The sequence below is a fragment of the Mobula hypostoma genome, chromosome 23, assembly GCF_963921235.1.
Source record: "Mobula hypostoma chromosome 23, sMobHyp1.1, whole genome shotgun sequence".
NCBI lineage: Eukaryota > Metazoa > Chordata > Chondrichthyes > Myliobatiformes > Myliobatidae > Mobula > Mobula hypostoma.
In genome coordinates this window covers 4,788,792-4,793,567 of record NC_086119.1, presented here as the reverse complement: position 1 = coordinate 4,793,567, position 4,776 = coordinate 4,788,792, and positions in this window count along the sequence as shown.

The following is a 4,776-nucleotide window of genomic DNA, read 5'->3' as shown; positions in this document are numbered from 1 at the left end:
GAGCAAACCAGGAATGTTGGGATAGCTTGTTGGGCTCTGCAGCGCCACCCTCCCCCCCGGGCCGGGAGGACTCATTGTTGCTCAGTCTCATCACTGTTAAACTCCGAACCTACTGGGCAACGCGGATAAAGCTCGACCATTTCCAATTCCTCATCCAAATACAAGATAATCTGCATATGTTAGAAATCCAGAGCAACACACACACACACAAAATTCTGGAGGAACTCAGCAAGTCACAATTGGAGTATTGTGTCCAGTTCTGGTAGCCTCACTACAGGAAGGATGTGGAAGCATTGGAAAGGGTACAGAGGAGATTTACCAGAATGCTGCCTGGTTTAGAGAGTATGCATTATGATCAGAGATTAAGGGAGCTAGGGTTTTACTCTTTGGAGAGAAGGAGGATGAGAGGAGACATGATAGAGGTGTACAAGATAATAAGAGGAATAGATAGACTGGATAGCCAGCACCTCTTCCCCAGGGCACCACTGCTCAATACAAGAGGACATGGCTTTAAGGTAAGGGGTGGGAAGTTCAAGGGGGTTATTAGAGGAAGGTTTTTTACTCAGAGAGTGGTTGGTGTGTGGAATGCACTGCCTGAGTCAGTGGTGGAGGCAGATACACTCATGAAGTTTAAGAGACTACTAGACGAGTATATGGAGGAATTTAAGGTAGGGGCTTATATGGAAGGCAGGGTTTGAGGGTCGGCACAACATTGTGGGCTGAAGGGCCTGTAATGTGCTGTACTATTCTATGTTCTATGTTCTAAGTCAGGCAGCATTTGTAGAGGGCAGAAGCCAGAAGCATTCCAGTCCTGATGAAGCATCTCAGGCCAAAACATCAACTGTTTATTCACCTCCATGGATGGATGCTGCCTAACTTTCTGAGTTCCTCCTGCATTTTGTGCACAGTCAAAGCCTAGGTTATTGCTATATATGTATTTAGTGCAATGAAAATCTTACTTGCAGCAGCATCACAGGCACAGAACCTTTATAAAAACAACATTCACAACATGAAAAACATCAATTAAACTTACATTATACACAATTAAAATAAAAAGTCCATTTTATTCCAAACTGATCAAAATGGTCACAGTGTTGTTCTGTCATTTGGTTTAATAACTATATGGTTGAAGGGAAACTCTTGAACATGGTGATGTGGGATTTCAGACTTCAGTATCTCCTGCCCAATGGTAGCTGCGAGAAGATGCCCTTCCAGTGGTTCCCCTCTTATCCCTTCTCCTCACCTGCCTATCACCTCCCTTTGGTGACCCTCTTTCTTCCATGGTCCATTGTCCCCTCTTATCAGATTCCTCCTTCAGTCCTTTACCTCTTCCATCTATTCCCTCCCAGCTTCTTACTTCATCCCCTCTCCCCCACACACCCACCTTCCCCCTCACCTATCACCCGCCTACTTGTACTCTTTCCCCTTCCCCCACTTTTTTACTCTGGCTTCGTCACCCTTCCTTTCCACTGTGATGAAGGGCCTCAGCCCAAAACATTGACCATTTATTCCCTTCCCTAGAAGCTGCCTAACTTGCTGAATTCCTCTACCATTTTTGTAGACTAAGATTGATGGATAGATGGAGATGATTTTGCTTTGCTTTTAGTTTAGTTGCACGGTGGGTTTTTTTTTGGGTCTTTTTTTGGGTTTTTTTTTCTTTTCTCTATTGATATATATATATATAAAAATTAGTATATTATTATTTTACCATATTATTTTATGTTTAAATTGCACTGTTTGTATCAATTTTTTCTTCTGTATTAATATCTCCTGTAATTTCTAACAGTGTATTAGTGCCTTTATGGTTTACCCTTTGTATACTTATTCACTAAAAAGATTTAAAAAGAAAGAGATAATTCCTCATATGGGGTGGAGGAGGGGGAAGAGGCCAAAACTTGGACCAACCCAGGACTCAGGGAAATCTGCTTTAACCACATACTGACAGTAACGTTGAAGTCTTTGTAGTGAATAGTGGACATTCATTTCAAGAAAAGCTGGAACATCACAGGAGTGCAAAAGGAAGAGAAGGAAGTGATGATGGGATGAGATGATTTGGAAAGTACTGCAAAATCAAGATCTATTTGATCCATTGCACATTATAGATTGTAGCTTCTAGGTCAATAATTATATATAAATGGCCAAGAAACTATTCAACAAAATGGAACTGCTAGCGTCATACTGGAAAGTGGAAATTGTATACAACAGTTGAAGGGAACCTCCTGTACCTAATAGAGTGGCCACTGAGTGTATGTTCATGGTCTTGTGCAGCTGTAGCCCATCCACTTCAAGGTTTTTAAAAAGGCAAACATGAAATCTGCAGATGCTGGGATTTCAAGCAACACACATAAAAGTTGCTGGTGAATGCAGCAGGCCAGGCAGCATCTCTGGGAAGAGGTACAGTCGACGTTTCGGGCTGAGACCCTTCGTCAGGACTAACTGAGGGAAGAGCTAGTAAGAGATTTGAAAGTGGGAGGGAGAGAGGGAGATCCAAAATGATAGGAGAAGACAAGAGGGGGAGGGATGGAGCCAAGAGCTGGACAGGTGATTGGCAAAAGGGATATGAGAGGATCATGGGACGGGTGGCCTAGGGAGAAAGAAAGGGGGAGGGGGGAAAGCCCAGAGGATGGGCAAGGGGTATAATGAGAGGGACAGAGGGAGAAAAAAGAGAGAGAAAAAGAATACATATATATTTATATAACGTATGGGGTACGAGGGGGAGGTGGGGCATTAGCGGAAGTTAGAGAAGTCAATGTTCATGCCATCATGTTGGAGGCTATCCAGATGGAATATAAGGTGTTGTTCCTCCAACCTGAGTGTGGCTTCATCTTGACAGGGGATCGTCCTCAGAACGAAGGAGATGTCTTCCTTTTTTAAAGAAAGAGGCTTCCCTTCCTCCACCATCAACTCTGCTCTCAAACGCATCTCTCCCATTTCACGCACATCTGCTTTCACTCCATCCTCCTGCCACCCCACTAGGAATAGGGTTCCCCTTGTCCTCATCTACCACCCCACCAGCCTCCAGGTCCAACATATAATTCTCCGAAACTTCCACCACCTCCAACAGGATCCCACCACTAAGCACATCTTTCCCTCCCCCCCCCCCCGGCTTTCAGCAGGGATCGCTCCCTAAAAGACTCCCTTGTTCATTCGTACCCCACATCCCTTCCCACCGATCTCCGTCCCGGCACTTATCTTCGTAAGCGGAACAAGTGCTACACATGCCCTTACACTTCCTCCCTTACCACCATTCAGGGCCCCAGACAGTCCTTCCAGGTGAGGCAACACTTCACCTGTGAGTCGGCTGGGGTGATATACTGCGTCCGGTGCTCCCGATGTGGCCTTCTATATATTGGCGAGACCCGACGCAGACTGGGAGACCGTTTCGCTGAACATCTACGCTCTGTCCGCCAGAGAAAGCAGGATCTCCCAGTGGCCACACATTTTAATTCCATGTCCCATTCCCATTCTGACATGTCTATCCACGGCCTCCTCTACTGTTAAGATGAAGCCACACTCAGGTTGGAGGAACACACCTTATATTCCGTCTGGGTAGCCTCCAACCTGATGGCATGAACATTGACTTCTCTAACTTCTGTTCATGCCACACCTCCCCCTCGTACCCCAACGGTTATTTATTTATAGATATATATGTGTGTGTGTTCTTTTTCTCTCTCTTTTTTCTCCCTCTGTCCCTCTCACTATACTCCTTGCCCATCTTCTGGGCTTGTCCCCCTCCCCCTTTCTTTCTCCCTCCTATCCCATGATCCTCTCGTATCCCTTTTGTCAATCACCTGTCCAGCTCTTGGCTCCATCCCTCCCCCTCCTGTCTTCTCCTATCATTTTGGATCTCCCTCTCCCCCTCCCACTTTCAAATCTCTTACTAGCTCTTCTCTCAATTAGTCCTGACGAAGGGTTTCGTCCCGAAACGTCGACTGTACCTCTTCCTAGAGATGCTGCCTGGCCTGCTGCGTTCACCAGCAACTTCTATGTGTGTCACTTCAAGATTTGATGTGTTGTACATTCAGAGATGCTCTTTTGCACACCACTAGTGTAATGTGTGGTTATTTGAGTTACTGTCACCTTCCTGTCAGATTGAACCAGTCTGGCCATTCTCCTCTGACCTCTGTCATTAACAAGGTGATTTTGCCCACACAACTGCCGCTCACTGTATATTTTTTTCCACACCAACCTCTGTAAACTCTAGAGACTGTTGTGTGTGAAAATCCCAGGAGGTCAGCAGTTTCTGAGATACTCAAACCACCCCATCTGGCACCATCGATTATTCCACAGCCAAAGTCACTTTGATCACATTACTTCTGTTTGGCCTGAACAGCAAATGAACCTCTTAATCATGTCTGCATGCTTTCATGCATTGAGTTGCTGCCATATGATCAGCTGATTAGATATTTGCATTAACTAAGTATAATTATACAGGTACACCTAATAAAGTGTATGAATAAATTGATTAACACCATTAATTAGCAATTCAATACCACATTCTTGCCATAGTGCCTAATAGTTCTTACTCACCATTAGCTATTAACAATTTCATGTTATTTTTATCTCGATTTACTTTATACCTTGCCTCATACCCTTGATTAATTTTCCAAAACATACTGATGGCAACACCTTATATTGCATCTAGGTCGCCCCCAACCCATGAACATTGATTTCCCCAACCTCCAGTCATTTTCTCTCTCTCCCTTCCCTCTTCGTCAATTTTCCACTCTGTCCCCCACCCTAACGCTTCTCCTCACCTGCCTATCACCTCCCAGT